Source organism: Dermochelys coriacea, chromosome 3, assembly GCF_009764565.3.
Source record: "Dermochelys coriacea isolate rDerCor1 chromosome 3, rDerCor1.pri.v4, whole genome shotgun sequence".
Classification (NCBI taxonomy): Eukaryota; Metazoa; Chordata; order Testudines; family Dermochelyidae; genus Dermochelys; species Dermochelys coriacea.
This window is the reverse complement of record NC_050070.1, coordinates 31,393,443-31,418,113: the sequence shown is the minus strand read 5'-3', so window position 1 is coordinate 31,418,113 and position 24,671 is coordinate 31,393,443. Positions and strand designations below refer to the sequence as shown.

The following is a 24,671-nucleotide window of genomic DNA, read 5'->3' as shown; positions in this document are numbered from 1 at the left end:
CCAGGTGTTTTTACATTGAGATCATAGCTAACTCGAGATCACTAGGATCTCTATACACTGAGATTATTGAAACAAGGTACTGTAGGTTTTACCTTGATATATGCAGTGTTGCTGTAGCTGTGTCGGTCCCAGGATATTAATGAGACAAGGTGGATGAGGCAATATCTTTTATTGGACCAACTTCTGTAGGTGAGAGAAAGAGTGTCTCTTTCACCAACAGAAGTTGGTCCAATAAAAGATATTACCTCATCCACCTTGTTTCTCTAATTACCTTGATATAGTTAGTCAAAGTAAATCCCGGGGGGGTAGAGGGGAAGAAAGCATATAAGATTAACCTCAACTAGCTACACTGAGGGCATGGTCCTCACTATATATCACTGTAAATCTGTCTCTAAGAGATTTTCTTATAGTTTCATAGCAGGTGATCAGCAGAGCTGGGAACAGAATCCTGGAGTTTTGGTTCCCAGTCCCCCCACCCCACTGTAATCACACTCCCTGTGGCCACCTCTCCCCGCTGCACTGAGAGATCTGCTATATGTGACACTTACTGTAGTTTTCCAAAGGCATGAATCGTAGCACAGTAAAAATATGTGGGCAACTATAGCTTCTCTTGTGCACAGATCAGAGTAATATCTATTACATAGCTGTTCAAACAAATTGAATAGCAAGCTCCTTACCTGGACATGACTTATTAATTTCTCTCTGTACTATAAGGACAAGAAAGAAAAACAAGAGTTTTGAGAACAGACATGATGCCGTATGTGTAACTTTTTCTCTTTTTAATCCACAGGACAAAGTGGGAGATGGAGAATGATTTGTGTACGAATTTAGTAAGCTTAATGGTGAAGACTAGATAATGTGATACAAAGACAATAATTGTAAAGGGCAAGTCACTTAGAGAAACTTTTCATGTTTTATGTGCTGCTCCACAGAAGTAAGTGCCATCCTTGAACAGGATTCACAGTACTTTAGTTACAACTGTCAGTACTTGTCTTTCCCCTTGGAGAGGGATTTTGCCTCATCCCTGAGTGCTAACGTTAGATCTAACCATGCCTATGAATTATTCTATCAAACTGACAAAATACAGCTATAGGCACCAACCTAAGTACTGAATGCCCATCCCATAGGTTAAAACACAAAATACAAGAGGATTGCCCATGAATATATCCAATCCCACCCTCAGCCAGCTCCCTCCTCAATAGCCTGTCAAAAGGTTAAAATTAAAAACTTTAAAATGGCCCAAAGCAAGAGCCCAGCCCAGAATGACTTCCTGATTTTTTTCTCAGACTTCCGCTTCCTTTATTTTTTACAGTTATTGTTGTCAAGCCGCAGCAGAAATACAGGTGTAATAGGCATAAGCCACAATACCTCTTAATTTAAGCACATCGATTTGTCTTTAAATGCCACCTTTGCGGTAGTAAAATTAAGGAGACTACCTTTTATTGGCAAGTGTGCACACTATTTTCTGACAACTTGCACATTGTGCCTGGTGCTGCACAAACATCTAGGAAGGAACAGTCACTGATCTAAAGAGTTCACAAACACCAACAAAACCTGTGAAGACAATGGTTTCCATTTTGGTGTCCAATATGACCATTTGATTTGAGATCCCCACTGGCCAGTCCTTAGTCTTCAGGAAATCATCTTAACTGATGCATAAATAATTCTCAGCATTTATAATTGTTTTACAAACGTTAATTAATTCACATACCATGCTAACCTTAGCAAATTGATCACACATTTAGCACAATGTGGCACTGAACAGAAAGAAATATTTTGCTTCTTTTCTGGTTAAGGAGCCCCTGATAATTTGGGATTTCCTGTAGTGAAGCTCAAGGTGAAGCACTCTCTGACCTTCTTTCATAGAGCAAGCCACTTATTCTGTTGTGTTTTCTTCCAGGTCTCAACTCCCTCCTGGAAGTGGGTTGAGGGAAAAAGTGGGGAAAGATGGACAGTAGTTAAGGTTAATGTTTTTCTTATCAAGTATAGTTTTTCTAATATGCTAGATCATCAGGTTAGCCACCCAAAATGGATTTGAATAAGATGTACAGGGGCCTAATTTTAAGACCAGGATGCCAATCTTTGGCACCCAAATCCTGCTTTTGGGAACTACTAATACTGAAAACCTGTACCCATTTTATGTGCCCAAAAGCAGGATTTAGGAAGATGTCCTATGAAGATACCAACATTGGAAAGCTGGTTGACAGTTCATGATCACTGCCAAACCAAATGAACTCAAAATTATGCTGAATCAAAGTAAATTTGCAACCAATATTTTTATTCAACTCATACATTTTGAAATAAGAGTCTATTTTTCTCATCACTGATCAACGCAAACAAATCAATGTATGCGTTAAATTAAAGAACTTTCCAGTTGAATCAAATTATGTTTTTTTACCAATACTGGGTTTTCACCCACAGAGCAGTTAAAACATCTGTGTTGTTGGAGATAACAGTACTATGGAAAAGGTAATTTTTATACAGACTTTGTTTTACCTATTTTTGATGCTTTCAGGATAAGTTCCCCAAACCCCCAGGTGTGTGTGTGATGTTTTGATGTTCATATGCAATTTTCTTAGTAGTATTTAGATATCACACACACGCACAAATGGAGACACACAAATGGAGAGAAAATAACTCATTCCAGAATGTGTTACTCCTGTATCACTTTTCATTAATGCTAAGGGGCCTAATCCAAAACCAAATTAAGTCAATGAGTCCCACTGAGTGTATACCTACACAACAACCTGCTGCTGGCCCGTGCTAGTGATTGGGCTGCAGGGTTATTTTATTGCTGTGTAGACTTCTGGACTCAGGATGCAGTCTGAGCTCTGGGACCCTCCCACCTTGCAGTGTTCTAGACCCAGGATCCAGGTTGAGTCTGGAAGTCTCTACAGCAAAGAAAGAGCCCTGCACCTCAAGCCCCATGAACCGAGTTGGCCAGCCGCAGGTGTCTATTTGCCTGACTTCAATAGGGCATTACATGCGTGCAGGGCTCTGCCTCTGGGCATGACATTACAGGATTGGGGCTTCAGTGAGTAAAGCTCATAGCTGCAAAGTTTTGCACAGCACCATGTGTGACACTTTGTGCAAGTTACTCAATGAGCTATTTTGCATTTTTGCAACTAATTTGAATATGAACTTAAAAAAAAAAAAAAGCAGTGTGGATTTTGAGCTGGTGAGAGGCACTCCTGAATGAAGCTTTGGTTTATCTACAGGGCCACAGGCTTTCCACACACAATGCCCTGCCAGCTTGCCTCAACTTTGATCTAGAGAGGAATTTCCTCTGGTCTGGAGTCACAGGGGGAGTTCAGTCTCCATGGCCTATGAAGCTCTTGGGCTGTCTGATGAGTCTTACCAATTAATGCAACGTCACAGTGGGGCTCATGTGATGTGTGAGCTGGAACTGAAACCTAAAACTCCCATCTCATACAGGAACCACCAAATATCCTTGAGATGGAACAACTTTGAATCCCTATTGAACTGGGCTAGATTCATAGTGCTGACCTAGTGGCAAAAGCTCTGAAGCTCATTAGCAATGTTCTAAGGCATCCAGTCCACTAATAAGCACTGAAGTTACACCTTCAAGAGTGAAGTTTGTTTTCCTTGAAAGACAAGCTTGATGTTTTTATAGCTTATACAGGGAGGATCTTCCACTCACTGGACACAGGCACAATCTTGCACACACTTCATTCAGGGCTTGTCTACACTTGAAACGCTACAGTGGCACAGCTGCAGCTGCTCCACTGTTGCACTTCAGTGTAGACACTACCTACACAGACAGCAGGGACTCTCCCATGGGTGTAGGAAATCTTCCTCCCTGAGAGTTGGTAGCTAGGGTGACGGAAGAATTCTTCCATCGACCTGTCGCTCAGTTGGGGATTCAGTTGGCTTAACTATGCTGCTCAGGGGGTGTGGATTTTTCCACACCTGAGTGGCATAGTTGGGTTAACCTAACTTTTTAGCGTAGGCCAGGCCTGTCTCAAACACACTGCATCTGCCACACTCCATTCTTAAAGACAGCTCCCTTTTATACAGATACAAACACAATATACAATTCTAAAATATTAAAACTACATTAAACTTCACTTCTGAATATTGTGTTTTGCAATAGAATATCCTGTCAACAATTATTCCAGGATCCTCACACTAGCATATATTCCCCCCCATGCATAATTTGAACCTACAATCTTGAGGTCTACAGAATAAACCTCTCACTTCAGCTATAGGAGTAACTGATAGTGGAAGGGATGGTAGACTGAGGAGCATAACCTAGAGGGAAACGCAACTATTTTTGAACTAGTATGTTGGAATGCTGGATTCTTTTCCCACCTCTAGGAGCAGAGTCTGGTCTTCTGGTTACAGACAGCATGGCTAAGTGTAAGGACACCCCTCTCTTTGGGGTGTTTGCAGGGACTGAACCTGGGATCTCTGTATCTAAAAGTTTGAGCTTCCACCTGCCCACTTCTCGGAACCCAATAGGTACAATAGCAGAGAGGCAATATCAGACTTTTAAACATTTATATGTGGTCTAGCCACTAGAGAAGAAAAAGACTCTTTGACAGGGTTAATGGCTTAATGGGGGTGGGGAGCAGTAGAGATGATATATCTTGATTTTAGAAAGGCTTTTCATATAGTCCCACATGATATTCTCATAAGCAAGCTAGGGAAACGTGGTCTAGATGAGATTATAAGGTCGGTGCACAACTGGTTGAAAGACCATACTCAAAGAGAAGTTATCAATGGTTCATTGTCAGACTGGGAGGGATATCCAGTGGGGGCCCACAGGGGTCAGTCCTGGGTCTGGTACTATTCAATATTTTCTTTAATGACTTGGATAATGAAATGGAGAGAATACTTACAAAATGTTGCCAATGACACCAAGATGAGAGGGATTGCAAGTACTTTAGAGAAGAGGCTTAGAATTCAAAATTACTTTGACAAACTAGAGAATTGTTCTGAAATCAACAGGATGAAATTCAGTAAAAAGTGTAAAGTACTTCACTTAGGAAGGAAAAGCCAACACACAAATACAAAAACAGGGAACAAATGGCTAGGATCTGGGGGTTATAGAGGATTACAAATTGAATATGAGTCAACAATGTGGTGCAGTTGCAAAAATTGCTAATACAATTCTGGGATTTATTAGCACGAATATTGTACATAAGACATGGGGGGTAATTATCCTGCTCTTCTACTCACATGTGAGGCCTCAGCTGGAGCACTGAGTCGTTTTGGGTACCAGTGTGATGGGTTGGATCACAGAAACCCCCTTGGGAACTGCCAACTGATGTGTTGAGACTACCTTTGAGTCCTTTTTCCCTGCCAGCTTGGGGGTTTGGTGCCCTGCCTGGTTCGAGCCAGACCTACTAGCCTGCTGCAAACCCAGACCCAGGTCTGAACCACGTCCCACAACAGCTTCAGGCTAAACTGAAAATGGCTTAAGAAGTGTTCCTGTCTCTAACACTCAGATGCCCAGTTCCCAGTGGCGTCCAAACCCCAAATAAATAAATTTTACCCTGTATAAAGCTTATACAGGGTAAACTCAACTTGTTCAGACTCTATAACACTGATAGAGAGATATGCTCAGTTGTTTGACCTCCCCCCCTATATTAATACATACTCTGGGTTAATTAATAAGTAAAAAGTGATTTAATAAAATACAAAAGGTAGGATTTAAGTGGTTCCAAGTGATAACAGACAGAACAAAGTGAATTACCAAGCAAAATAAAATAAAACACGCAAGCCTATGCCTAATACAATAAGAAGCTGAAAACAAATAAAATCTCATCCTCCAAGATGTTCCAGTAAACCTCTTTTACAGATTAGCCTCCTTCTAGTCTGGGTCCAGCAAAAATTCACATTCCCTCTAGTTACTGTTGTTTGTCCCAGTTTCTTTCAGGTATCCTTTAGGCAAAGAGGCTCTCTCTTGAGCCAGCTGAAGACAAAATGGAGGGGTCTCCCAAGGCTTTATATAGTTTCTCCTTGTGGGTCTAAACCCCCCCTCCATCTGTGCAGAATTACAGCTACAAAATGGAGTTTTGGAGTCACGTGGACAAGTCACATGTACATGCATGACTCAGAACTTTACAGGCCAAGCCACATAGCCAGGAGAGCTCAGACATGGATTGGCATCTATCAAGGTCTATTTTCAGCTTACGCGTTTCTTGATTGGGCACTTAACTTGCACATTCCTTTCTAAAGAAGCTGATCAAATGCATTACTAAGGCTACTTAAAATCAAACAAGTACACAGCCAATATTCATAACTTCAAAGACAAAAATGATACATGCATACAAATAGGATTAATATATTCAGTAGATCATAACCTTTACAGAGATATGTTACATGGCATATGTAGCATAAAACATATTCCAGTTATGTCATATATACATTCATAAGCATATTTCCATAAAGCCTTATGGGGTGCAATGTCACAACCACACTTTAGGAAAGATGTGGTCAAACTGGAGAGTCCAGAGGAGAGCAACAGCATTGATAAAAGGTTTAGAAAATTTGACCTATGAGGAAAGGTTGAAAAATTGAGCATGTTTAATCTTGAGAAAAGAAGGCTGGTTACACACACCTCATAACGGCCTTCAAATATATTAAGGGCTGTTAAAAAGTAGATGGTGATCAATTGTTCTCCATATCCACTGAAGGTAGGACAAAAAGGGGCTTAATCTGCAGCAAGGGAGGTTTAGGTTAGATATTAGAAAAAACTTTCTAATTGTAAGGGTAGAGTAGCGAGGGGGCATGGTCTCCCTCCCTGACGGATAGGGAAAGGACAATGACCGCTCCCTGGTGGGCAGAACTGGGATACCTGTGACCCCCCCGCTGGAAGCAGAGGGGCAGGACAGGAACTGGAACTGGAACTGTAAAAGGCTGGCCCTCCAGCTCAGTTGAGGTAGAGTTGCCAGACAAGCAGGATGTCCTGTCCTTCTACCTCTCTCCCCGTTGCTGGAGCCCAGACATGACAAAGGCCACTATACTGCCAGAGATCCAAAGAGACTGCTGGAGCTTCCAGACACTGGGGATGCCAAGGAGCTGCCACTAGCCATCTACCCCAGGGAGGTGAATGACAACCCTGGAACCCAGGTACCCCTTGAATGGGAGGATAGGAAGGAGTCCAGGGAAGCTGAATAAGGTTTGGCTGTGTTACTCATTACAAGTTGGCCAGCGTGTTGTGGCCAGATTTCCCCACTGACCCAGTAGCAGACCACTCTGTCACTGTTAGGGTCTTGGGCTGGGATGCAGTGGATTGGATGGGCCTGGGTCCCCCTCCCCCCTGCCACTCCATCCCTGGTGGGGATGGCAGACTCCCCACGTTTTGGCCAGGAGACCTGCATTGATCTGGTGCCCACCCGAGCTAGGATGACAGACGGTTTTGCTAGCTCTCACACCAGAGAGCTAACCCTCCCACCTCCCAGACTGCTGTATTGCTCTGCCTGACTACTGGCTAGAGCTCTTAACCGATGGCTGCCCTGCCCTGATTGAGGTCCCTGGCAGACATACAGACTGCCTATTGCTCTGCCTGCAAGCTAGAGCCGTTAATTAATTATGCTCCTGCCCTGATTGAGGGCGCAGGGCCTATAGACTCATTACTATTGTTAGAGAGCTTATTTCTTTACTCTTCCACTTTCCTGGTTCTGTTTGCATGAACAGAGAGCAACAATACCCAAAGTCCGAAGATGTAAACAATTTGATGTTTATTTTAGCAAGCTTAAATTCAAGTTCCTTTTTCCTTATTTTTGAATTTCAACTTACTTTCTGTTTGCCCCTAATTTATATAGTAATATTTTTAGCTATACCTTAACCAATTATTTTACTAAAATTTACCTAACCAATTTTAACATATTGTAACATGATTAGCTAACCAATTATATCCCACCACCTTAATTAGTTTACACCCAGCAAAATTAATTATACAGCAGACAGACACAATTACAGAACCAGACAGAGACCATGCAAATAAACATAGCAAAGTGGGAACTATAATGACAAAACAATACAGAAGTGAAGATTTTACAACTACACTTATAAAGACATAAGGGTTTTTTAGCTGTGTCTATTGATAAGTGAGTTTCTACCAGACAGAAAACTATTAAACTAAATTTCCTTTTACATTTTCTAGGCTCTTCCCTTTCTCTGAAGGTGATAGACTGGATCTCCTTTTTAACAGCCCCATAGTGACTAGTTTGGAATGTGAGGATGTGACCGGTCGCTTCCCAGCTTATGGCTGCCTCTGCTGCTTAGCCAAAGACCTTAGCCTAAGAACAGGGCCTCAGACTCTCTCAGTAAGAGAAGGCCTTTACACCAGCAGACAGTGATTTGGATTCTTTCTTTTATACCTCTATAACTAGCCAAGTGATAAGAATACACTTAAATTCTTAGAGTATAGGCATTTACAGACAGGCCTGAATATTTATATCCTAACACTCCACCCCCTTTTTTTTTTTTTGGGATCCTTCTGCCCAGGTATCCCTGGAAAAGCACAGGACATATGGCAACACACTTTTTGATAGGGCCAGGCATTAAGGTGGAAGGTGTCGATGCTTTATTTGTTCCACTGCCCCTTGTGTAGTACCGTGCCCAGCACCTTCTCTTGTATGGGCATACTACACCTATTTTAATTAGTGTTCCAGACTTTTCATTATAGTGGGCCCGAGAAGGTTGGGTTCAGGTTGTTTAGTACACTGCGGGGGAGGGCTTACTACATTACTTATAGGTTAGAATTAGTGGCTGGTTTTTAGGGTGTTGTGACCCCCTTGATTGTTTATATGCAATGTAACACAAATATAGTTAACAATACACCAGCTGCTATGATGATTTACAGCAACATCGAGAGGCCTGACCACTGCAGTATGGTCCAACATCCTGGCCACCACCAAAAACACTGCTTCTCCTCCTTTGATAAAGTTAAAATTTTGTCAGCACCATCCTGTAGTGTGTATTGTAAGTGTGGCCAACTGTTTGCGCTTGCAGGAAGTTGCTTTTGTAATTTTTGTGTACTTTTGTTCATATTGTGTGTCCATTGAATATTTACAGTGAAATTTGGTATTGTTCAAATCAATTTAACTACTTGGTATGGCATGGGGTAGTAGGTGCTGGTTTGATTGTTTACAATGATTAAGTCCACTGATCCATTGGTGCACCTTAGTCCAGGTGGCAGTGTATAGAAGTTAATAATTTGGTCATACACTGGAAGGATTTTGCTTCCTAGTGTTATATTGTAGGATTGCATACATTTTCAACAGAATACACTGTACCCCATATACATTACCCCTAAATGCTCCCCCTTTGCAATAGGCCATTGATTTTGCTCCTCCATAGTCATAGGAGAGGGGCACATCCATATTTCTCCTCTGGATATACACACCTGACGACAATTCTAGGTTTCCCCCCCTCACCCACCAATTGAATTGTTTCAATCTTTTTATGTACATACTACAATTAGGATGAGTTTGGTCCACTCACCATTCCTTGGTGTACCATCCATGTAATAGAGTGAAAGGACATGTTAAAAAGTGCTGGCTGCACCTGCTCCCACAATGGCTCCCATACATTTGCTTATCGGGGAATATTCTTGGCTCCAGGCTGTGGCCACTTTAAATTTGGATTTTTCCAACTTGGCATCCATATTACCTGTAGGGTTAAATTTTGTAAAATGGTTAACTCATTATACACCCAGGGTCCCAAAGGGGATTTTATGCCTAATGTAATATGTACATAACAATCACACCTTCGGGGATTATCTTCCATGGAAGTACCATTGTGGTTACATATGGTAATATCACACCCTAAATGTGGGGCCCTATTTTCCCAAGAGGGTTCATTTGCTTCGGGAGACCAGAGGGTTATAATCTTTGGATCCTCTGTAACAAACCACATAGCTGGGTAACTGTGTTTTCCATATTGTTAATCATGGCAGCACCCAGGGCAGGGCCGGCTCTAGGCACCAGCAAAACAAGCAGGTGCTTGGGGCAGCACATTTCTAGGGGCGGCATTCCGGCGCCAGCCATGCTGCCCCTAGAAATGTGCCCCCGCCACCCCAGCTCGCCTCCGCCTGCTCCCCTGAGCACGCTACCGCTGCTCTGCTTCTCCCCCCTCCCAGGCTTGCCACGCGTGAAACAGCTGTTTCGCATGTCAAGCCTGGGAGGGGGGAGAAGCTGAGTGATGGCATGCATGGGGGAGGTGGCGGTGGTAGAGCAGAGGTGAGCTGGGACGGGGAGCGGTTCCTCTACCCCCCCGTTACTTACTGCGCTCCCCCCACCCTCGCTCACCTCTGCTCCACCTGCTCCTCTGAATGCGCTGCCTCTCCCTCACCTGAGAGGGAGGGGGGAAAATGGAGTGGCAGTGTGCTCACGGGAGCAGGCGGCGTGGAGGTGAGCGAGGGTCGGGGGAGCATGGGAAGTAACGGGGGGACGGGGTAGAGGAATTGCTCCCCGCCCCAGCATTAACAGTATGCTGTCTTGCCCTGGCTGAGAGCTGAGGTTCACAGATCCAATTGTAGCTAGGCCTGGACCTATCATTAATTAATTGTCAGCTAATTCCCCCCCCCTCGTGAATGGAGTCGCTCTAGGAGCATTGCCGTGAGAGGGTGTGGTCTCCTTCCCTGATGTACGGGTAGAGGACCGTGACCGCCTTACAGGTAGTTAAGCTCTGGGCTAGGCTGTGGCATCACCATCACTGAAGGTTTTTAAGAACAGTTTGGACAAATACATGTCCTGGATGGTCTAGCTTTACTTGGTGCTGCCTCAGTGCTGGGGCATGGTCCTACATTTCTATGATTCTATGACTCATACCGTTGTTGTGTGAATTATACAGTACATAATTTGGACTCTTTTATGTGAAAGACCATATGGCAAAGGGGCTGAGACGTGGGTCTCTCATTAGAAACTGAGGGCATGTCTACACTTAAACTGCTACAGCAGCACAGCTCCTGCACTGGTGTAGCACTTCAGCATAGACAGCGCCTACACCAACAAGAGGGGTTCTCCCATCAGTGTAGTTAATCCACCTCCCTGAGAGGTGGTAGTTAGGTCAATGGAAAAAGAAAAGGAGGACTTGTGGCACCTTAGAGACTAACAAATTTATTTGCGCATAAGCTTTCGTGAGCTACAGCTCACTTCATCGGATGCATTTGGTGGAAAATACAGTGGGGAGATTTATATATACACACAGAGAACATGAAACAATGGGTTTTATCATACACACTGTAAGGAGAGTGATCACTTAAGATGAGCCATCACCAGCAGCGGGGGGGGGGGGAGGAGGAAAACCTTTGATGGTGACAAGCAAGGTAGGCTATTTCCATCCGATGAAGTGAGCTGTAGCTCACGAAAGCTTATGCTCTAATAAATTTGTTAGTCTCTAAGGTGCCACAAGTACTCCTTTTCTTTTTAAGAACATCTGAGGAACAGTGGGGGGTGGGATGGGGGGGAGAAATAACATGGGGAAATAGTTTTACTTTGTGTAATGAAATCATATGATCAAAGTAAAACTATTTCCCCATGTTATTTCTCCCCCCCACCCCACCCCCCACTGTTCCTCAGATGTTCTTGTTAACTGCTGGAAATAGCCTACCTTGCTTGTCACCATGAAAGGTTTTCCTCCTTCCCCCCCCGCCCCCGCTGCTGGTGATGGCTCATCTTAAGTGATCACTCTCCTTACAGTGTGTATGATAAAACCCATTGTTTCATGTTCTCTGTGTGTGTATATAAATCTCCCCACTGTATTTTTCACCAAATGCATCCAATGAAGTGAGCTGTAGCTCACAAAAGCTTATGCTCAAATAAATTCGTTAGTCTCTAAGGTGCCACAAGTACTCCTTTTCTTTTTGCGAATACAGACTAACACGGCTGCTACTCTGAAACATGTCAATAGAAGAATTTTTCTGTCAACCTACAGCTGTCTATATTGGGGGGGTTAGCTCAACATAGCTACAGCTCTCAGAAGTAGGGATTATTCACACCCCTGAGAGACAGTTTTACCAATATAAATTCCCAATGTAGACCGGGCCATAGTTAAGATGACCTCATCACTAGGTTTTGAGCTACCTCCTGGTTGGGGAAGTGGAGTACCTATAGTGCCAGGAGAACCTCTCTCAGGCTATGGCCCTGCCCACGTTCCATCCCCCGGCCCTGAAGCCGGCGGGGTCTTAGCTGCAGCCATGGCCTGGAGTTCAGGGCTTGACCAGTGGCCAAGGGCTGGGGAAACTAGAGGGTGGCTTGGGCTGGCCCAGGGGATGGGCCAGTGGCCCAAGGTGGCTCAGGCTGGCCAGCAGAGGCTGAGCTGCCCATGACCCCTCCCATTGCTGTAATGTCTGCACTGAAGCACTACAGTGGCACAGCTGCAGTTGTAACATTTTAAGTGTAGACACCGCTTCAGTCACAGTAACTATCCAGACATACTACGTGGTATCTGAAATGTTTATCCTCAGTCTAACACTACATTGAAAGTCTATGATATCATCCACTTGCAGAAGTTTCATTCCTGTATCTTGATGGAAAAGCAACAGCAGTCTGTGTGCGGTGTAGGCAAACAGCCAGCCAGATCCCTCAGCTGGTGCAAATCAGTGTAGTTCCACTGAAGTCCACACTGGGTCACAGCTGCTGGGGAGCTGGCACAGTATGTCCAATATGATGGACCAGATCATGCGATGATACCCTGAGCATAGTCCTGGAAAGATCATGCCTCAGGTGATACCATTCCTGCTGGAACTTCCAGATGCTTAGAGGGAGTGAAGTAGCATAATCACCCTTGGTCACTCCCCCTTGCATCTGGTGTAATGTTTCTGGTATCCTTGGCTCCTGCAGGCAGTATGCCTCTCACCAGGTCTTCCATACCTCAGCCCTCAAGCCAAGTTACATAAAACTCAAACCCTTTCTGGGGCTAACCAAAAGGGCCACATGAAAATCCAAATACATCCAAATAATGATTTTTCCCCCTTGGGCTACTGAAATCTATTGTTTCCACTTACTAACCCTATCTCAGGACTCCTGCCCAGAGGAGCATACTGTGCTCCCTGTGGGTTTCTTCCATCTGTTGTAGTCCCTAACTAAGGGATCCCACACCAGGAACCTACTCTGCCATTTATGGGTTTGTCTCTGTAGAAGAGTCTTGCTTTCTCTGCAGTCTCTCTTTGGATCTTGCCCCCTTTCCAGGGCCTGCCACAGGGATCATTTCTGTCCCTGTGACCTTCCTCCATCTGCCTATGCCTAGCCTTTCCTCCTCTCTCCTGGGTCTTCTCTCCTCAGCTCCTTATAAGGCCTAGATGTGTCCCCTCTGGCTGGGATTCTTTCTCTTGCTTTCCAGACAATGCGGGTTAAGCCCCATCAAAGAGAGGGATGGCTCTGCTGGCTGGTTCAGAGAGGAGAAGCAACGGGTTTGTGTTCTGCCTCCTCCCTGCCTTTCCTCACCTGAGGGCACACCCAAGGAGCTGTCCCTGTGTTCATGGGAGCACAAGGATTGCAACTGCAGCTAGCCACTGAGCATGGGAGCAGAAGGAAGAGGGAAAGCTCCTTACGACTTGCCTGCCTGCCCACCCATGCAGGGGTCCCACACAACCTAGCCCACAAGGCTTATACTCCATGTAATGCTTTAGTAGAATGAATCACTGATTTAAGCAGCATGAACTCAGGAGCTGCAAGCTCCAAGGCTTCTTGAATATTCACACACTGTGTGGTTGTAGGTGAAATAGTTTCCTGGAGTTACTCAGAGAACTCAGATGCCACAGGGTTAATAAAGCCAACACCCACCACACCCTGCACAGAGACTTTTGGTTACCCCTTCTTGTAACAGAGCCAAGTTTTGAAAGACTTTGTACTATTTTATCTTTGCAGAGGCGTGACATGCTCACTTTAATCACTGCTGCATTATCTGCGGACCTGGTCAGCATGGTTCACTGACACTGACTGAAGAGAGAACCTCCCTGCTCATGCTATATCAATCAAGGCAGATGAACTGCAGGGAAGTCCTGCAAATGCTGACACAGAATGAAAGTGTCATTAGTACAAGTCCTTTTTCATTCTGTACAACTGGTGTTTTAGTGTTTTTAGAACTGACAGTTCAGAAAATAGGGATCAAAAGCTCAGGAAATCAAACCTATCTGTGGTTTGAAACTGTAGAATGAAGGGAAGCAGGAGTTGAATTTTGGCACAATTATTTCTACAGTATTTTCAATCAAATATTTTTAAAAAAATCTTCATTTCATTGCTGGCTTTGAAACTGCCAATGTACAAGAAGGCTTGGCCCATGGCCCTGGGAAACCACTTGTCATATACTGAGTCAGAGTTTGTTCCAATCTTATCTTTCATGCTTTTTTTCCCCCCCTCCTGTGGTGAAAGTGTTCCCAGCCTTGAATTTCTCCAGGCTATGACTCTTGTGGTACTGACCCAGTTACATGCATCAAGTTGGCCTTGAAAGGTAGCGCTGTACACCTGCCTTCAATTTCACATATTGAATAGATCAATCATTTGGGGAAGGAACCTTTGGATGGTGTATTCAGATTTAGTAGCACAGACCCAAGTTCAGTGTAATCACAATGGTATAAATAAGGGCAGAATCTGGCCCTTCCTGATTAGTGTAACTCTTATGAATGGGCAAATAGTTTGGAAATGCAGCCCTGGCTTAACCAGCCTTGTTTGAGGCCTGGTCTACACTACCGACCTATATTGGTATAACTACATTGTGCTCGGGGTGTAAAAAAAATCCACTCCCCTACAGTGACATAGTTATACCGATCTAGTCTCCTGTGCAGACCGTGCTATGCTGAAAGGAGAGCTTCTCCTGCTGACATAGCTACTGCCTCTCAAGGAGGTGGATTAACTACATTGATGGGAGAGCTCTCTCCCAGTGGCTTTGAGCTTCTTCATTAAAGTGCTCCAGTGGTGCTGTGCCGATGCAGGGTTTTAAGTGTAGACTTGTCCTGAGTCTCCTGAACTGAATGAACTTGAGTGTGGGTGTGACATAATATTGCACATGCCATTATGTCACAATGTCGTCATTAGAAGAGCCTGCCATTTTCATTCTTCCAGGGAAGGATATGAGATTTTAACTCTTCCCCCTCCTATTTTGCACAAACAAATGTGGCTACAGGCGCCTACTCCTGATTTTAAAATATGTAGGTGTCTTCTCTAGTATTGAGAAGAGTACATAAGCCACTTGAAGCAGATTTATTGCTTTTTTAGCAGATTTTTAATTCAATTTTCTCTTCTCACATTCAAGCAAAATAATTGTGTTTTATACGCATGTGCACAGTATTATTTGCAAACGGTGAGTTATGGTCAAATATCTGTCTCTCTCATTTGATTAACTTCAGTGATCGATGTCCCAAGGGGCTTTTGGGAGCTACTGTCTATTGCTAGGTTTCTCATCACCATCTAATCTCTAACATTTCATATATCTGCCAGCTTCATTTATTGAATTTCATAGACTCCATTTCTGTCTTCAAGCCCCTCCATCACACACAATGTCACACAGAAGTTACCCAAAAGTCTAAGACAGAGAATTTTTTTCCCCCTCCAGAAAAATTCTACTTGGGGCTCAGATGCAACCTATACAATTTCAGGGACATTACTTTCTTTTGGGGAAAGTGAGGGGTTATGTTTATAGTACAAGTTCATTTGCATTTAATTGATTTTTCATTGGGTAAAAAGCTTACACAATGTTTATATCAGTATAGTTTTCCCCCATTATCCTATTTTGTGCCTCTTCAATCATCCCAACATTTATGAGTATAGTGAGGGTGCATGGCCTCCCTCAAAGACTGATGTGGAGGAACAACTTCCCCCCTCCAGTGGGCAGAGCCAGATAAGCCATGTCCACTCCACTGGAAGCAGAAGGGTAGGACAGGAAGTTTAAAAGGCAGGCCTTGCAGCTTAGTTGGGTGAGAGGTGGAGAAGGAGACAGACACCTTGCCTGTTGCTGTGCCCAAAACTGAGTTCTGCAGCACTAAGGACTCAGAAGAGTTGCCGGGTCTGCTGATCAGCAAGGACATGGAGGAGCTGCTGGAGCTACTGCTGGCTGTGTTCTCCAGGGAGATGGTGGAATCCCATGAGACAGAGATACACTCTGAAGGGATAGTAGGAAGTAGTTCAGGGACACTGGACATTAGTTGTGTTGTGTTGCCAGAATTCTGGTCAGTATGTTTCAGTGGGATCCCTGCTGACCCAGTGCAGAACCATTTGCCACTGTCGGAGCCCTGGGCTGGGACCTGTTGGAGTAGGGTGGGCCTGGGTCCCTCTATCCCCTGTGGCTGCCTACCCACCTTCAGCCAAGAGGACTGCGTACTGCTCTGCCCTGCCCAGAGGGCCAGAGCCCCTGAGATTGCAAATTCCCCATTAAGGATTGCCTTGATAGATATGTGGTAACAAGGGGGCATAGCCTTCCTCCAAGAATGAAAGGGGTCTGTGGCCATCCCTCCCTCCAGAGTTATGATCAGTAAATACTAGCTCCTGAGTAAGTGATGTGTGGAGAAGCTGAAAGGGACCTCACCATCACAGTCCTATAGCCCTTAGAGGTATGGAGAGAAGGACTTGTTCAACTGTACTGACAATCTGAAAAAAAGGTTTGTATAGTGTCCCCTTGAAATCTATGCCACACATCCTCATGAAACTGGGGTTAGTTGGCTGGCAAGAGGAACCAAAAGGGTATTATATCCCTGGTGTCCCATCTCTTCTCTTTCATGCCTGCCAAAATCATTGTAATGTCCTGTAACAGGGTGCAGGTGGGCCCTCATAATTGCTGAGAAATTTGCAAATGTGACTCAAGTGCTTCCTAACTGCTCAAAAAACAACGGTAAATAAAAAGAACCCAAAAAGTGTGTGTGTGTGTGGGGGGGGGTTAATGCTAGGGCTTGGCAATACTCAGACATACACCAGCTCTGGACCTCCCCGGTCTTTCATTGGCACTCTGTAGAGCCATTTCTGCAGCTTATTCAGCTCTCCATGGGTACATGCACATGCCAATAAAAAATCAGAGGCACCAAGTCTCAGAGCCTAAGTTGATTGACCCAGGCTTGCAGAGCTTGGGCTGCAAAGCTAAAACATGCAGTGTAGACCTTAGGGCCTGAGCACCAGCCACAGCTGAAAGACCCTCCTCCCTCCTGGGGGTTTCTGAGCCTTTGCTCCTGCCTGAGTCTGAAGGTCTGTTCTGCAATTTTTAGCCCTGCAGCCAGAGCCCTGCAAGCCTGAGTCCACTGACCTGGGACAGCCATGGCCATGCTGCAGATCTTTTATTGCAGTGTAGATGTACCTCATAAGTTTTTCCCTACCCTGAGCCACAACCAACTCTTTTATAGACCTGCAGTCACATGCCCTTCTAGAGATGACAACTACCAGCTACTGCCTTAAAGGGCCAGTGTTATAATGGATTGAGTTTGGCCTAGGCCTGCATTTAAATGGACAGTCCACTTTGCAACAATACTCCACAACAACTTTTATCATAGTGCAATATCACTATTATAAAAATAACTAACAAATCAGGACTGGGACCTGTTTGTAGTTGGACAGCACCTAGCACAATGGGGCTTCAATCCTGATTGAATCCTGGTGCTACTCTAAATACTGAATTAACAGAATCTTCCAATGGTAGTGTAGTCAGCAACCTATTGAATGATGCTCAAACTGGGCCAGGATTTAGGCAGACCCGAGTGAAAATGTGGTGCATCATAATCTGTTGTTCTCCAATCTGTGAGCTAGAGAGCCAGGGAGCTACAAGGTCGAGCACCATGAATAAAACCTTTGTTTCCCCTATACCTGAGACTTGTCCCTTTCAGTCTGAAAGGGACACCACACCTACCACCTAAAGTGCTCTTGATCACAAGTCTTCTGTGTAGTAGCCAGTTACAAAATGAGCTGCTATAAACATTTCATTTAAAATAAGATGAAATAAAAACCCACATCCTTCTAATTTGATTGAAGTTTGATTTATTTCTTTCTGCCTGGGTATTTAACACCAGTGTAGTAACATTCATTGGCTCAAACTTGCATAGTATCTTTCCAGCCAGCAGCCCATCAGTGTGTGATTGTAGTGCTTTGAACTCTTTCAGTCCAATTAAAGAGGAAATATTATGCTGCTGAAGATGCAGAGCAAATAAAGTAAAGCTCAATCAGCTGGACTCATAAAATTGCACTTCAGGGCTCAAAAAGACCACTTAAAAATCAATTAAGGGTATGAGATAGGGGAAGGAAAGGGGAGGAGAAATTAGGTCATAAAAATCAACCAGGAATTGATCTTGCAAGTTATCAGGATTTCCAATAGGGCAGGAGTGCTTTGTCACCACAGAGCAGCAAACAGGACATCTCAGCTTCCAGGTGCTGTCAGCTCACTCATTTTTTGGATTATAAACGCACCAGTTTGTTGGCTAATTTATAGTGATAGAATGGTTATTGCTCAGCACAGATTTGGTGATATGAATCTATTTCACATGACAATCAGATTTGCAAGCATAAATATAATTTATGCATGAAAACTTAGAGATGTCGGGAGTGCCATGCTGACATTTGGAAGCTCTCTCGCATATTTCACACTTATGTGACCATCACATTTTGTGGATAAATAACCAAAATATGGCTGCATTTAGGGGAAGGAAATATATTTTGTAATCTGCACAAAACTGGTGGCATCTCAGCTGTATGTAATCATTCTTTTGGAGCAATTTATTTGATTAATTTATCCTCCATTATCTGTAAATGGACTTTGATTTCTACAAATGTGCTGTTCAGAATTATTTAGTGAACAGTTTAGGTAAGTAGAAAAGGAGTACTTGTGGCACCTTAGAGACTAACAAATTTATTAGAGCATAAGCTTTCGTGAGCTACAGCTCACTTCATCGGATGCATTAGGGTGAGCTGTAGCTCATGAAAGCTTATGCTCTAATAAATTTGTTAGTCTCTAAGGTGCCACAAGTACTCCTTTTCTTTTTGCGAATACAGACTAACACGGCTGCTACTCTGAAACCTGTCATTAGTTTAGGTAAGTGTATTTCATCCTACTGTTGCTCAAAACTGATTCATCTTGACTGTTCATGCTGCAGGATTTGTCACCTAAATCACATGGTGTAATTTCTGCTCACTGATTAGATGTCTACCAAATCCACAAAAATTTCAAAAGGGCTGTACAAACACTTCCTGCAGCTCATGTTATGAATATACACTCACATAAGTATTTGACACTTTCTGCAAATAATTTTGAAAAAAGTTTGTAGGAATGTTCATGGAAAAGGAATAAAAGGATTTTGCCTCTCAAAGCAAATCTGAAAGCTAGGAGTGTGATATAATGTGTGCATTGTGTACATGGCAAAGCTCTTGAAGCTTGCCAACATTACAAAGTAAAGATTCAGGAAACACATGGTACTTTATACACACAATTCTGACAGGTTAGTCCCAGAACTAGAAGCCATAACATAGCCATGTTGTCTATTGAATATTAAAACTCTGTACCTAGGGTTGCTAACCAGATCAAACTGATTCCTCCATTCCAAAGATGCTTTTTGTAACAGCATTGCATATAAAGACTTTTAAAAACTAAAACTCAAAATGCTTTTCCAGTATGTAAGGTAATTTATGACCACGTCTAATATGAATACTAGGCCCCAAACATGAGCCCAAAATTGTTTGTGAACACATGCATAGGGGAGTGATGATTTACTCCTGTAAAACTACTGTTCTGCTACAGAGGAGCGGCAGAGAAATGTCGTTGTCTAACAAATGAAAGGAGGCACCAGTCTACTTATCCCCCTGAATGGGGAACCAGAAACCTCTTGAGCTGTAGTCTCAGTTCTGAGTGGATTCTTTGTGTTGCCTTTAGCCAAATCACTAAACATCTTTGTGGGCCGGATTTGGTTCTCAGTTGCTCCAATGTAAATCCGGTGTAATTGATGGATTTACACCATTGCAACTGAGCAGAATCCAGCCTAGTATTCAAGTTTCCTCTTCTTTAAAATGGGGATATTACTGCACTGTGTCAGTTAGGGGAGTGATTTTTTTGCCAACATATTTACGCTGATAAAAGCCTTAGTTTAACCATATCTACACTGGTCTGAGTGTTTTTTGTGACCAGGGTCCCAAGGGAGCCACACTGAGGTTATTCTATTAGGGCAAACTGCAAAGAATGGGGCAGACAATCCCCAAAGCTGGTGGATATTCCACTACTTAGATTTACCAAGACCGCACAAAACAGCTTCTATAATGCCTTACTGGTTACCCAGAAGCTAAAACACAGTTCCCTTAAAGTAATTCAGCCTCAGGTCTCCACCCAGACACCCAAGTCAAATATGATAAGGATTACTGAAAATCTTATTCCTCATATAAGAAAGTTCTATCTATCCCAAAGGATTGGGCACATTACCTCCCAGATTAATGAATATTTCAGATCTTACCTGCCAATTCTTATTAACTAAACTAAAATTAACCAACACTTTTTTTTTCTCTTTTTTAAAATATTAGTATACATATGGACAAGAGTACAATTCTGAGATTAGTTTCATAGTAGAGATGGTGAGCTTTGTAGTTGCAAAGAATTCTTTCAGAATTAGTCCATAGGTTATAGTTAATGCTAAGATTTGTCACGCATATATTTAGTAAATATGCATGACAGACATGTCATGGGTAATAAAGAAAAATTCATGGACGCCCGTGACCTATCCCTGACTTTGCATAAAAATATGCACAAAAAAAAGGGGAGCTGCAGGCTCCTCACACCACCCAGGGGGCCATGGCTGGGAGCTTCAGGCTTGGGGTTTGCCTGCAGCTCCAGGCTGCCAGCTCAGGGTGCCCCTGCAGTGACCGGGAGCTGCAGGGTGCCCCTGCCACCTCTAAGGCTGGGAGCTCTGACCCCTGCAGTTCCCAGTGACTACAGGTGGTGGGGGACTCTACAACTCCCAGGCGCTGGGGGGCTCAAGTTATGGAGGTCTCTGGAAGAATGGAAGCTTGAAGTAGAACTACCTATTCTCTATGCATGCCCAAGTAACTAGTTGCATTAATCAGCATAAGATAAAAGAAAAGGAGTACTTGTGGCACCTTAGAGACTAACAAATTTATTTGAGCATAAGCTTTCGTGAGCTACAGCTCACTTCATTGGATGCATGTTAGTCTCTAAGGTGCCACAAGTACTCCTTTTCTTTTTGCAAATACAGACTAACACGGCTGCTACTCTGAAACCAGCATAAGATAGGTTTCAGAGTAGCAGCCGTGTTAGTCTGTATTCGCAAAAAGAAAAGGAGTACTTGTGGCACCTTAGCGACTAACAAATTTATTAGAGCATAAGCTTTCGTGAGCTACAACTCACTTCATCGGATGCATTTGGTGGAAAAAACAGAGGGGAGATTGATATACACACACAGAGAACATGAAACAATGGGTTTATCATACACACTGTAAGGAGAGTGAACACTTAAGATAAGCCATCAACAGCAGCAGGGAGGGGGAAAGGAGCAAAACCTTTCATGGTGACAAGCAAGGTAGGCTATTTCCAGCAGTTAACAAGAATAAGATAATTATCCATTAAGCAGTCTATAGTGGGTTACCACAAGCTTGAAAGTGAAATATAGACAATGACATTATCACACCCATGTTTCATCTAAATGTTAATATTCCCTTTTGATCTCTGAATCAATAGGTAGAGTAATTGCCATGTAAATAGACAGTTCGTCTCTAACATCTAACAAATTATAAGTAAACACATTTAGTATCACCTCTAATTTTCTAACAATACAGGTTTGCATTTCAAAGTTCTAGACTATCTAACATGGAATGGCCCTAATTACCATTTACATACTTTTCTAACATGTTTCTAAAGGTTGAATCTGGGTCATTTAGCCTGCAAGCTGCTCAACCCTTTCTGGCCATGTGTCAGTTTTACAAAGGTATAGTTTATTTTGCTTCACTAAATTGGCATAATCCACATTTGTATAACAACCTTTTTCTCACTAGAGGGGTTTTTGCTGCTTGTTTAACTATGCTTGCAGCTAACTTGAAGCTCCAGCCCTAGAGAAAAATGTCACTCATGGGGGGGGGGGGGGGAAAATCAGGAGAGCTGACAACCCTGAAAACTTGCTTGGCTAAAGCATATCTCCCTGAAAGGCATCCAGTCTCGATTTAAAGACACCAAGTGTGGCAGAATCCATCACAGCCCTTGGTAATTTGTTCCACTGATCTATCATCCTTACTGTTAAAAATGTGCCTTTTTTCTAATTTGAGTTAGAGTGAACAGGGTACACTTAGCTTCCAAGCTTGGGTCTTGTTATGCCTTTACTTGATAGACTGAAGAGCTCTTTAGTGTATAAGTACCTTGATGGGGAGAAAATACGGAGTGCTAATCAAGTCACCTCTCAATCTTCTTTTTGATAAACTGAACAGATTGAGTTCTCCACATCTTTCACTCTAGGGCATTTTCTGCAGCTCTTGAATGCTTTTTGTTGTGGCATTTTTCTACAGCCTTTCAAGTTTTTCAATGTCTTTTTTAAAGTGTGCTGTTGCGCATCAGACGTGTACACAGTATTCTACTGCTGGACTTACCAGTGCTGCACACAGAGATAAAGTCCCGTCCCTATTCACTATTTCCCTGTTTGTAAATCCAAGGATTATATTTTAGCCCTTTTCTCTACAACATTGCGCCAGAATCTCATGTTGAGTTCCTTGTCCACAATGATCCCTGACTTCTTTTCAGTCACTGTTTTCTAGGATACAGTTCCCTCTTCTGTAGGTATGGCTGCATTCCTTGTTCCTAGATGCATAGTTGTATTTGACTGTATTAAAATGCGTTTATCAAGCTATCCAGTTTGCTTTGTACGGCTGCCCTGTCCTCATTATTTACCATTCTGTTTATTGGACCAACTTCTGTTCATGAGAGAAAAAAGCTTTTGAGCTACACAGAGCTCTTCTTCAGGTCTGGAAAAGGTACTCTGGGTGTCACAGCTAAATACAAGGTGGACCAGATTGCTTAGCATAAGTAGTTAACACATTTCAAGGCACCATGGTGAAGTGGCCCATCAACACCTGTGGTCAAATGCCTTACAAGAGTATAAGTATATTACAGCCACCTTTATCAACCAAATTTGTAATCTCAAAGAATGAAATCAGGTTTTGTTTGAGAAAACTTATTTTCCATAAAACTATGTTGTCTAACTTTAATTACATTCCTAGCCTTTAATTCTTTCTCAATTGAATTCTGAATAATCTTTCCTATTATTTTACCTGAGATTGATGCCAGGCTAACTGGCCTGTAGATACCTGTGCTAGCTGTTGGCATTAATGCAGTGCTCATTTCCACAACCAGAGGCAGATGGAGAGCATGAGAGATGGTAGGAGGCATCTTGACAGTTGCTTTTCTCCCTGAGAAGGCTTTGATGAGGAGCTCATGCAGGCTGCATGCAGATATGGGTGGGGAAGGGAGTGGAGACAGCTGATGCAGGTTTTAATAGCTGTGGAATCCTTTTATGCTGACTGGCAGTTCTGAAGCAGGATCACAAGCACAGTATGGTGGGATCACATTGTCATGCAGTTTAAAAGCTTTGGTTTAAACTTCCTCCCTCTCCTTTACATTCCAGCCACTCACACACCAATGGACTGTGCAACCAAATACTTGATTAAAAACCAAACACAAGCAGCCCAGCTGCAGCTAAGTAGAGAATGCAAATGATAATAAGTGTAAACAAAACCTACAATAAAGCCAATCAATACAATGTTACGGGCAATGGAATTGCACAGTGCCTGTGGATGTATTCTCCTTCCCCTGCTGTTGTGTGGGGAGTTAGAGTGAACAGCATACAGCTTCCTATGCACTTACACACTTCCATTGTAGGCATGCGTCGACTGGCTCTTTCCCTATCCCACCCCAGAACTTGCCGGTGGTTGTATTAGCTACAGGACATGGTACAATGGAGAAGAGTCCACTGGTGATAACTGCACTGGGGACCTGGGGAGGACCTGGTATCTATTTCCTGCCAGCCATCAGGCTAAGCAGCCACTCAAACTGTTCTCTCTGCGGCTTTTGGTTCCTCTCCCTCATCACCCTGCCATGCTCAATGTACTCTGCCACCATTCTTCCCTCACTCCCCTAGTCTCCCTCTCCCTGTCCTGCTGCAGCATTTCCCTCTGTATTTGAGTCTAGCTGTTGTTTGAGTCCTTCTGCATATCCCTCAGCAGGTTGTCCCTAGCCTTTTCTTTTTCCTCTGCTGGTCCAGGGTCCCCACCCCAAGAGGTCTGGGTGGGTGCCTTGGCCCAACAGAAGTAGAAGGCCCTGCAAAGGCAATGAAAGGGCATATTTTTTTTATTGAGGGAAAGAAATAAAAGTTTCTCTTCTTTAACATTGTGTCACAGCAAGGTCACAAGTTGCAACTATTATTTCTTTAGAGTGCCTTTATTCCATCTTGATAGGTTTCAGAGTAGCAGCCGTGTTAGTCTGTATCCGCAAAAAGAAAAGGAGTACTTGTGGCACCTTAGAGATTAACATCCGATGAAGTGAGCTGTAGCTCACGAAAGCTTATGCTCAAATAAATTTGTTAGACTCTAAGGTGCCACAAATCCTCCTTTTCTTTATTCAGTCTGTCTGTTTGCCTGTTCAGAAGTAGCTGCAACCCCAGTCACCATCCCACCAAGACAGTGACAGTCTTCGTTACTTCAGGCAGTGGTGGCACTGAAAGATGTTAATTTGTTTGAGAATCTAGA

The 24,671-nt window shown here is 43.4% G+C and overlaps 1 long non-coding RNA gene across 1 annotated transcript; it reads right to left on the bottom strand.

Annotated features, from left to right (window-relative positions):
* Positions 1-1,212: 1,212 nt before the first annotated feature.
* LOC119854044 lies at positions 1,213-23,370 on the bottom strand. The gene is made up of 3 exons (XR_005292324.2): positions 23,199-23,370; positions 9,478-9,645; positions 1,213-1,914 (listed from the first exon to the last, which is right to left on the bottom strand). It is a non-coding gene; the product is annotated as an uncharacterized LOC119854044 (long non-coding RNA).
* Between the last annotated feature and the right edge of the window lie 1,301 nt (positions 23,371-24,671).